The sequence below is a fragment of the Podarcis vaucheri genome, assembly GCF_965113315.1.
Source record: "Podarcis vaucheri genome assembly, chromosome: 16".
Lineage (NCBI taxonomy): Eukaryota > Metazoa > Chordata > Lepidosauria > Squamata > Lacertidae > Podarcis > Podarcis vaucheri.
In genome coordinates, this window is record NC_138754.1 from 11,541,596 (window position 1) to 11,553,068 (window position 11,473).

Here is an 11,473-nt window from a genome sequence, read left to right on the forward strand (position 1 = left end):
GATGGCCCTTTTAAATAGGTTTAAGCACCAAATACCGTTAGTGGTATTATAGTCCCATTCTGGTTCTACTCTGAGACATTGTGCTGTGAGCGCTTGCAATCCCTGAGGCCGTCCCCTTTGGTAGTCAGGTAATTCTATGGCTTCTCCGGCTTTAGTTAAAATGTCCGCTTTCTCCGCCTCGTTGAAGAGGGCATTGAGAAGGACGTGGACATCGGGCCAGGTGGGGTTGTGTGTGGAGAAGATTGCGCTGACCTGGCGGTGGCACTTGTCCGGGTCATCCCTCAGTGAGGGCATCTGGTTTGACCAAGTTACCAGGTCTGAGGTATAGAAGGGTTGATGCGTGTAAACCATCCGCGGGGGCCCATCAGGTTCGAGAGGAGGAATGGGCAGGGCCCTTAAGGGCATCTGGACCGCAGTAGAACTCACGGTGGAGCTTACTTGGTCAGAAGTCCCCGGGGTCTCTTTATCGCGGCCCCGGGTCCCTTTTTCGGAGCCTTGAGGTTCCGTGGGAGCGGGTTTATTCCCGACTTGGGTAGAGTCCTCAATGGTGTTGTGGTGAGTAGAGGAGGGGATTTTAGTTTTAGCTTGTCCGGGATTTTTAACTTGTTTGGCCCCCCCCTTGTCCTTTTTTGCTTGTAGTCGTGTGACCCTCCTATTTTCGGTGTCTTGTGCCTCATCCTCCTCCCCCGTTTCCTCCCCACTACTGGAGTCGCTGTCGCTGGATGTCGGGGCTTGCGGCGGTGGTCCTTGATAGTAAAAGGGGACCAGGGTCTGTCGTACATCGTCATCTTCGTAAGGGGGGGGCATTGGCAGTCGCCCGGGATTTAATATAGGCAATTGGTAAGATGTTGTTCCCTTTGGGGCTTGGAGCATTCTCCTTACGGCCTCAAAGGTGGCCAGGTATTCTAACTGGCGGGGTTTTTCTTCTATCAGGGCTTTCCTTAGGTGGTTCAAGCGTTCTTCATTAAACGAACCCCCCGGTGGCCACCGCAGTTCGGGTCTGGCGGAGGCAGTCCTGGCGGGCCAGGTTCCGGAGCAGAGGTCCTCTAGTTTTTCCTTAGATAACAATTTGTGGCCAGGAATCGACTTCCAACACGCGATGACAAATTGAAGAGGGGAGTCGGGATCCTTCTGGGAACGGGATGGCTTCCGGGAAGCCTTCCTCCCAGAATGAGTCCGCTCGTGTTTGGAAGCCTGGGTACCCATAGTATATTTCACGCGTGTCTAGATAGGAAAGAGGAGAGGGGAGGGGGTCGATAAGGATTCGTGGGTCTAGGGTTATTCGACAAAGGACTAGTAAAATGAAAGGTCTTTAGTCGCTTGGCAACTTCCTAGGGAGGTTTTTAAGAGCTCTAGCTATCCGGTATTCCTTACTTCCTTTTTCCTTAACCATTCACCTGGGGTCCCTTTTCCACTCTGCCGATCCCGCCCAATTCCTCATGGGCTATTCCCTCCTGGCAACCTCCTACCTATCGTCACAACTCAGGAAAGGGGGCCCTACTGAACGCCCGCACCGTGCGGTGCCAGATCGGGTGGTCCCTGGACAGAGGTTTGGGTCGAAAATCCCCCTTGCTTTCGGAAGCGGGCTTACAGTACACGTGGTATTGTAGCCCGACCGGTGCGGCTGGGATTGGGATAGAAAGCAAGACCACTTCCTGCCCCCTAGAAAGGACGCTCGGGAAGATCGGAAAGAGAGCTCCAACCCCTTGCTTTCAACTGGGATGCCCGTTTGCGGAGAGTCGGCTATCTTTCAAGTCGGGTCTCTCCGTCTTACCTTTCGGGCTCCCAATTGGTGCGGCTGGCTGGAGGGTTTAGATAAAGAGATAGAGCTCAGAACCCCCCTTTGGGTCGAGCAGCGGTCCACGGTCTCTCTCACTGACTGGACCAAGAGAAAGGCAAGAAGGTACGATAGAGAGGAGGGCAGAGAATTCAGTTGCCAGGAGACTTCCACCCCTTCCCACCAGTGCACTGGATTTTCCTATACTCACGCGTCTTCCCCGTCGATCCGATCCCGGGATCGATGAATGAGCCGGCTGGATCCCTTTTGCTCCCCGGCTGAACTCCTGGGGCTTCCGATTACCGCCCGGGAGATGGCCGGAGGTCCAAAAGGGTCTTCTCGGGCAAATTGGCCCGCAGCCGGCTGAAGAATTCGGGGCCTCCGGTCAGCAACCCGGGAGAACCGCTAGCCCCACGTTGGGCGCCAAGCTGTTACGGAAAATCTGGGTGCGTATCTACCCTGCCACCCAGCCAATCGGACCAAGTCCGTGGATTCTAGCGGAAGAAAAGGAAGCTCAGCCGGACGCAGGAGCAAAATGCGAAGATCCAAGTTTATTGCGCAACAGGTTCAAGACGAGATTGAACCCCGAGAATGGGGCGACATAAACTTTTAAAAGTTCCCACCAAGTCCCATAACACAGTGCGAGAAACGTCATGAATACATTATGGGAAGGTTGGATTTCATGGGTTACATCATGAATACATTACACACGTCATGAATATGTCAGAGAAAAGGTGGGGTTAGACTAATTTACATTTGAGGAAAGGGAGGGGGAATATGCAGAGCGAGGGTCATACACAAATATACATTTCATGAGTACCGGTGGCGGTGAGACAATGGGTTACTGATATGCACTGTCTGCCACCTGGTATTGCCCGGGGGACGGGCTGGGCAGAGCGATCTGACAGGATTAAGGAGTTCCTGTGTACGTGACTTGCCGTCTCGAGGATTATGGAGTCGGCCAACATCATGGAGTCCTGGGGAAACTGAGTCGAATGACACCAAGAGCAAGAAAATTGGAGCTGCGGTTGATTTTATATGAATTTTTGAAAGGTTCTGATGACTTTCAGTCCGTTCCGTAGCCTAGATCAAAAGCGGAAGCAGAATGTATCCATTCTTGCAGAAATGGATACATTGTAACAAGGGTTTGACAGTTTTACGAGGTCGGGAGTTTCGGTTCTATTGTTCTCGCCATGGGGGGCCGTCAGCAGCTCGTCAGGAGGTTAAATGAGGCGTGCAAGAGCTCCCTGAGCTAGCTCCTGCAGGACGAATGCATGGCTGTGATTGGCCAAAGCGCGGCCATAGGAATAAGCGGAGAAGGGAAACACTCGGTCTACTCATTCTAAGTATGGAGCGCAGATAGGCATAGGAAAGGATAGGGAATATATATATACTCGAGCTTATTTCGCTCGGGAAAAGGTCTGGGAAACATGTGGTGCTTGTGCAACGGTGAAGGGGTTCGAGGGTGGGTGTGCGGTGGTACCCTTGAGGTCATCGCCTCGGACCGCCAAAAGGAAGGGAGGAAATAGGCACCCCCCCCCCTCAGTCCGTATCAATCATCTATGTTATTTTTATTAAACGACATACAGGCCTCCCTAAAAAAACACGTAATAAATATCGCCACCATGTACAGCTCTTCCAAAGGCGGCTGCCACAACCCTAGGCAGCCCCAAATCCCCAGAAGGCTGCAGCGCAATTCTAGACAGCAATTTCTCCAGGAGCGAAATCGATCACGCGCTCTGACGCGTTTTACAAATATCCCAACCCGATCGATGGCGCCCTATTCCGGAGGAGTGATAAATCCCGCCGGGATCGATAGGCGGGAGTAAACAGGGCCTGGATCCAGCCGCAAAACCGCGACTTGCAGGCTCGGTAAATCCAAGATCCTCTTCATCCGATGCCCTTGCCTGCCTCCGCCCTCTACTGTACAAGCCTGGTGCGCTTTTTCAAACTTCCCGTCTCCAAACCGAGCACCCAGAGCACTAGATCGCTTGCTTGGCATGCAGAAATCGCCTGCATCTCCGGGTAGGGCAGGGAGAAGACCCCCGCCTGGAACCCCGGGGAACGCTGCTGCTGCCAGTCAGTGTGGACAATACTGGACCAGATGCAGCAACAGTCTGACTCGGTACAAATCCACTTTCCTAATCCACACGGCGCACGATGTGCTCAGCTGCGTCCCGTGGCGCACATACACCCCCCAAAAAAGCTCATAGATATTGCATTGGGGTGTCAGCAGGGGGTGGGGAAAACCAGTTTACTTTGCATGGCTCTTCTAGCCAAGCAGAGAGCGCAGAGTGGGCACAAGCGACCTCTCCAAAATCCCCCTGCACTAAAAAAAAACCAACGATCGGTAGCAAGGACTCTCTGGAACAAGAAATAAGGGCGAAGGCCGGATGTGGAGGTGAAGGGGGCCTCGCCTGGGCAGCTTTGCAAGGCGGAGCAGGGTGGGATCTGAGTTGGCAAGGTGATCATCGAGCGAAGGAAGCCCCAAACGCTAAACGTGATCCAGCCTTTTAAAGCTGGGGTCTTCCTCAGTTTGCAGCTGTGTTGGAAATTGTTTGGGGTTTTTTTTGTATGTATAAAAATTGACTTTATTCAAACAATTTGTAAACAATTAGAGGAATATACATTTTTACAGTTAACACCCCCCACAAAATCCTACTTTTGACAATGCCACATACATGTTGCAATCAAGCGTTCAGGTGAACTGGCACCACCAGACCATTCAACTGTTAAAATGCCACAAAGCTGGGGAGAATTGCAGGCTCCCTTTTCAGGCGTGCTCCATCAGGCCTGCTCCATGCATGGCAGCCACCAGAGGCTTGGCTAGGCCTTCTAGAGAGGACGTGGTTGGCTCCTGTCTCCAATATGCTTCACACAGCAGGAGGTTGTCGGTGTTACACAGACTGTAGCCGGAAGAGTAATATTCTTCCTCCAGCACATAGAGGTCTATGGAGATCTGATCACGCAGGGCAATCAGCTTCTTGTCGCATTCCTCCTGAAGGCTGCGCAACTGCTGGTTCTGCTGGTTGATGGCTTTGTTGATGGCAGGGAAGTCATTGAGGATCAGGAACTGTTTTAGATCAGAGACAAGCTTCATAAGAGACTCGCCAGCCCGAACAATATTTGCAGCTCTGACATGCATCTCGCAGTTGTCCTGCCCGCCTTGGGTTGCCCGAGAAACTTGGGTTTCTTCCTCAATCTTTGCAGTTTTGATTATCTCTCTGAAGTTATCCATGACCGACTTGATGTCATCTTTCAGCCTCTTGTTGTAAGACTGAAGGAAGGTTTCCTTGCTCTTGGGGAGCTGCGACATTGTGGTGGCAAGGAGACAATCTTAAGTGTTATAGAAAAAAACGCTCCTTTCCCCTTATGGTGTATCCAAGAGCCCGTATAGAGTCCTTGAGTAGAGTCCCTGAACAATGGTGTGCAAGCCCTTATATAGACTTTTGAAATTGCCCACCCTGTAGCTCAAGACCACCACCCCAAACATCATACATACATCACAGGCGGAGGTGGTCCCCAACAGAAATCCTGTTTATCAAGATAGCTGACAATTGTCACTGACTGCTCCACCTGGGCAGCCCGGCCATGCCTTTTGAGATGCTAAATGCTTATTTCCTGAATGCAGGTCACAGGCTCACCCTATTCATACACAAATACTCCCTCAAGACAGGATTTGAGACAAAAGAGACAATAAGGAGGCTTTCTCATTTCCTTCCTCACTGCAGAGGAATATTTGAGCTCACTGGGAGAGTCAAAATGGCTTCAGGATTGCTCTCCTATACTATTACAGACACATGGTTTATATACTTAAGTGTTTGCCTTGTACATTTATGAATGTTTATTTTATACTTGGGACCTTAGAATTCTTATAACATTCGCTTACTCAATACACGTAATCCTCTTGAACACAGGCGGCCATTTTTCCTTTTACTCTTGCGAATAAGTCCTCCTTCATTGGCTACGTCCAATCCATGGGGCGGGGAAAAGGAAAAGGAAAAAAAAGAAAGATGGCCAGTAAACAGGAGTGAAAAGGATTGGGAACACCATGCAGGTGTTAGAATTGTAGAATTGAAAGGGACCCTGAGCATCATCTAGCCCAAGCCCTGCAATGCAGGAATATGCAGCTGCCCCATACAAGGATTGAACCTGCAACCTTGGCATTTATTAGCACCATGCTCTAGCCAGCTAAGCTATCTTAGCCAGCTAGTCTTATGCTGCTCAAAAAACAATACCGTATTTTTCGCCCTATAGGACGCACCAGCCCATAGGACACACCTAGATTTGGGGGGGGGAATAAAGGGGGAAAAATTATTTTTCCCCCCAGGCTCCCCAGCCCGAGCTTCCCCCGACCCCAGCCCCCAGAACGGGTCCCAGAGCGATGGCGAAGCTGCGCGCAGCTTTGGCATCGCTCTGGGAGCTTGCCGGGCTGGGGGGATAGCTTCCTGAAGCCTGGAGAGCAAGAGGGGGTTGGTGCCTGCATTCGCCCCGTAGGACGCACACACATTTCCCCTTCATTTTTGGAGGGGGAAAAGTGTGTCCTATAGGGCGAAAAATACGGTAATTCATTTTTAGTGTGTGAGACCCCAGAAGCAGAGACTGGTCCTTAAGCTCTTCGTACTTGGGATTCTGGGCACATCCAGAGTGCAGACTGAGATCTCCTGCCTCAGGCTGGGTGGACAAAGTGGGAGCAGTTTTCTACTTTAAAGGATTGGTTTTCCCCTTGGGTGTTGGTACTGTCAGAACCCCAAGGAAATGCTGTCTGGGTTTTGAGGTTGGGTTTACTGGTTTACATACCTGGTGGGGTGTGTCAGAATTTTGATAATCTGTACTTCTTTCCAGTCAAGTTGGATTCTGGCACATAAGAAGTAATGACATCATCAGGAGCAGACTTTAGGGCAGAAGTCTAAACCCCCTTGCAGGAGAGCAAGCAGGAGTGGCCCCCAGACGTCGCAGGGCTGAAGTACCACAAGTAAAGTTATACACATTATAATCTAAATTTTGGGGTTCCGCTAAGACCAGGTGTTGCCTGAAGCATCACCAATTAGTAGTAGACTAAGGTCAGGAGAACATGATTGAATACCTTTTATCTCCCTGCTTTCTCCTGACAGGCTGCTGAGATAGTAAGAGTGCAGTGCCTCTTATCTCCTGGTTCCTTTGAAATGAAAAGTAAAAAAAAAACCACAAATGGAGAGTGCCAGACAGGCTCTTTGGACCACTTTACATTTCCAGCTAGGAGAGAGCAAAAAAAAAAAAACCTATCAGCCTCTGTAGATGTTATGCCCTGATCTTAAGTGAGTAAAAATGAAGGATAAATAAAATAAGAAAATTGTCCAGTAGCACCTTAGAGACTTAGTTGGTTTGTTCTGGGTATAAGCTTCCATGTGCATGCACACTTCTTCAGATACACTGAATGAAGGATGTTTCAGATTGTTGCTATTCTGCAGATTAATCACATACAGACCAGTTAGTTAATTAAAGTGGATTTTTCGCTGGTATGCAACAAACCTTCCAGTTCCCCCCCTTTTTGCATGCAGGATGTCCCAGTTTCAATCCCCACCATCTCCAGGTAGATCTGGGAATGTCGCCTGCCTGAAGCCGTGGAGAAGCCACTGCCAGTCAGTGTGGACAGTACTGAGCTAGAATCATAGAATCGTAGAGTTGGAAGGGACCCAAGGGTCATCTAGTCCAACCCACTTCAAGGCAGGAATCTCAGCTAAAGCATCCCTGGCAGATGGCCACCCAACCTCTGCTTGGAAACCACCAAGGAAGGAGAATTCACCACCTTCTAAGGAAGTCTGTTCCACTGCTGAACAGCTCTTGCGGTCTGAAAGTTCTTTCTGATGCTTAGTCGAAGTCTCCTTTCTTGCAACTTGAAGCCATTGGCTTGAGTTCCTACCCTCCAGAGCAGGAGAAAAGAAGTTTGCTCCAACTTCCATGTGACAGCCCTTAAAATATTTGTAAATGGCTATCGTATCTCCTCTCAGTCTCCTCTTTTCCAGGCTAAACATACCCAGCTCCTTCAAGCGTTCCTCACAAGGGTACATGGGCCAGCTTCCTATACAGTGGTACCTCATGTTACAGACGCTTCAGGTTACAGATGCTTCAGGTTACAGACTCCGCTAACCCAGAAATACTACCTCGGGTTAAGAACTTTACTTCAGGATGAGAACAGAAATCGCGCAGCAGGAGGCCCCATTAGCTAAAGTGGTACCTCAGGTTAAGAACAGTTTCAGGTTGCCATTCAAGTCTAATACCGAGCTGAGAGGACCAATCCTCTGGCTTGCTATAAGGCAGCTTTCCATGCATAGCTTCATGGCTTGTTAAAAGAAAAGTTGGTGTCTCTGGTTGGAAACGTTCCAGCTCCCAGGAGCGAGAGGATCTCCCCTTCTTGCTGAGCTTGTTTTCCGGTGACTGCCTTCCGACTGAAGCCAGCTAGCAAACGCATTTAGATGTGCTAATAGGACGCTCTTGGGGGTTGCAATGTAATCAAGTTGGTGTCCGTAATTGCATTAACTAGCCTGAGCTAATTGGACAGGCCCCTAGTTGGTGATGATGTAGGAGTGACTCAACCCGGGTTTCCATTTCTTAAGCCGAGAGCTTGCACTGGAGCTAGGAGAGTGCAGAACAGCACCGACTGTTTCCAGTCCCCTGTAGAAAATCTTTACGTTTTTGTGTCAATGATCAAAATGTTCTGACAGCCCTCCCTTAAGTCCTCTTCTTTCACCTGTCAGTTCTTCCTGGGTCTTGTTTCAGCCTGTTGCCCCTTCCCTATACAACGTTTGACAATCTGCTGCGGGTCAATCACACAAGTTTAACTGCTATTTTCTAGCCCTTGTGTCAAGATTATGCTTACCAGGCAACACTGAGTGCAGTATTTGCTGGGAGATGGAGGGACAGCTGTCCCAATGATGGGCTTCAGCCAACATCTGATATAGCCCTTTACCACTCTGACTTTTAAAGTAAAAAAATTCCTTCCAGTAGCACCTTAAAGACCAACTAAATTAGTTCTTGGTATGAGCTTTCGTGTGCATGTACACTTCTTCAGATACACTGAGACAGAAGTTGCCAGATCCTTCTATATAGTGAGAAGGTGGGGAGGGGTATTACTCACCATTCTGAGTAATACCCCTCCACACCTTCTCACTATATAGAAGTGTATCTGAAGAAGTGTGCATGCACACGAAAGCTCATACCAAGAACTAACTTAGTTGGTCTTTAAGGTGCTACTGGAAGGAATTTTTTTATTTTGACTATGGCAGACCAACACAGCTACCTATCTGTGACTTTTAAAGTGGAGAGATAAAAATTGCTTTGTTGGAAGACTATAGCCTTAACCCTTTTCAGCTCTCCCCAGACCACACCCGCTCTTGCTAAATTGCACCCCTCAACAGCTCTCCGCCACACCTTGAATGATTTAGCGTGACTGGAATATGTTATAATAATTCCAAGGGGCCATAAATAAAACGAATGTTCAGAAGTGCACACAAAAACCACATGCCTGAAACAGTACAGGAGAGCAATCCTGAAGCCATCTTGACTCTTAATGAACTCAAATATTTCTTCTGCAGAAGGAAGTATCTTGGAAAAATCTCTCCAAATGGTTCTTTTCACTTGCAAATCCTGTTTTAAGGGTATATTTTGTGTGTGAATAGGGTAGTCCTATGACCTGGATTCAAGAATTAGCATTTCAAAAGAATGGCCCAGACTGCCCAGTAATGCAATCTGTGACCATTATCAAGTATCTTGACAGACAGGAAATAAGCCACTCTCTTAAATGTCTCTTTCTGTGATATATGCATGATGCTTTAGGGTGGTCTTTGGCTAAGGGGTTGGGCAATTTCTGAAGTTTTAAAAGTTATGCACACCATTGTTCTGGGTCCTCACCTCCTTGCAAGGGGTGGGGAACTCTTATGCAACAGAAAAATAAAGATCTGCCTTGCTTTCACAAAACCCTGTCTCTATCCATTCTTGTCTGATAATGGACTTAGGGGGCACTGAGTCCCTTGATGGAGAGCTGGGCTGTAAAAGCAAACCCCATTTTTTTCTAAAACATCTTGACTTTTGCAACCTAAAGGCACACTCCATTGTCTTCCGAGACATGAATGCCAGCACTTTTGCCTTTGGATGAATGCCCCTGCTGGCATGCAACGCCTGGAAGGGAATGTGGCCCTCAGTCTAAAAATAGTTCCCGACCCTAACCCACCCACCCCCAACTGCATGGGATAGATCTTTCTTGGCCTGGGGCACTAGAGAGCTACTGCCAGTCACAGGTCCAGCCCTACCATTAGGCAAAGTGAGGCGGTCACCCCAGGCAGTTGGCAACCTTAGTTGGAACTGATTCTCTTGGAGCTTGTTTTCTGCTAATTGCCTCCTAATTGAAGCCACCTAGCAAATGCATTTAGATGTGCTAATCGGACTCTCCTGGGGGTTTCAATGTAATCAAGTCAGTGCCCATAATTGTGTTAACTAACTAAAAGGTAAAGGTACCCCTGCCCGTACAGGCCAGTCTTGACAGACTCTAGGGTTGTGCGCCCATCTCACTTAAGAGGCCGGGGGCCAGCGCTGTCCGCAGACATTTCCGGGTCACGTGGCCAGCGTGACGAAGCTGCTCCGGTGAACCGGCACCAGAGCAGCACATGGAACGCCGTTTACCTTCCCGCTATAAAGCGGTACCTATTTATCTACTTGCACTTAAGGGTGCTTTCGAACTGCTAGGTTGGCAGGCGCTGGGACCGAGCAATGGGAGCGCACCCTGCTGCGGGGATTCGAACCGCCGACCATGCGATCGGCAAGTCCTAGGCGCTGAGGTTTTACCCACAGCACCACCCGCGTCCTGTGTTAACTAACTAGTTTGAGCTAATTGGATGAGCACTTAAGGGTGGCGAGGAGCAAGGCTCAAGCCTGCTTGCTAGCTGCTGCCTTTAATACTGGGACTCATCACTCATAAAACCAGAACTCTGGGCCAAAACCAATGAATGTTGAAAGATTCAGGACAGACAAAAGGAACACAGTGCATAGTTGAACTATGAAACTGGCTCCCAGAAAATAGAGTGGTGGCCGTCAGATTAGAGGGTTTTAAAACAGGGGGAATAAACAAATTCATGGAGCATAACACTTGCCGCAATAGCTATATCCTCCCTCCACTGTCAGAGGTAGCAATGTGCCTCTGAATATCCCTGAAATGCAAGCAGGGAGAGTTGTTATTGTGGTCAGGCCCTGCTTTAAACACATTTCCGCTGCTGATATGGATCCTAGAACAGAAAGGAGACCATCTCTGTATAGAAATGTCAGTCTTTTTATTAACTTCCCTTCTTTTTTTTTTAATTGTGTCATGTATCGTTTTTGGTTGTTGCTGCTGATTTTGAGAGAATGTACACAAAGTTGAGAAAGCCCCACTAACCCCCCCAAAAAGGAAATGAAATACACCATTTTACATAACATTTAAAAACAAGAAAACCAAAACACAAAGGCGGTTGACTGCTACGCAGAAAGTATGTGTGTGTTTGTGGTTGGCTATATACATATCTATGGAGACGAATCTATTTGCTAGGTCCTACCACACGCCAGTGTTGTTAGATTCCTTGCTCACAACTGAAAAGGAAGATTCTGAAGCCTTGTGGGGGGAAAGTGTGCATATATGATATAGCAGAGGATGCAATAATATGTCCAAATGCAAGTACGAGTTTGGTA

At 48.7% G+C, this 11,473-nt stretch overlaps 1 pseudogene across 1 annotated transcript; it reads right to left on the bottom strand.

Annotated features, from left to right (window-relative positions):
* Nucleotides 1–4,179: 4,179 nt before the first annotated feature.
* LOC309520613 (mediator of RNA polymerase II transcription subunit 22 pseudogene) lies at nucleotides 4,180–5,891 on the bottom strand (annotated as a pseudogene). Its single transcript has one exon. The product of its transcript is annotated as a mediator of RNA polymerase II transcription subunit 22 pseudogene (transcript).
* Between the last annotated feature and the right edge of the window lie 5,582 nt (nucleotides 5,892–11,473).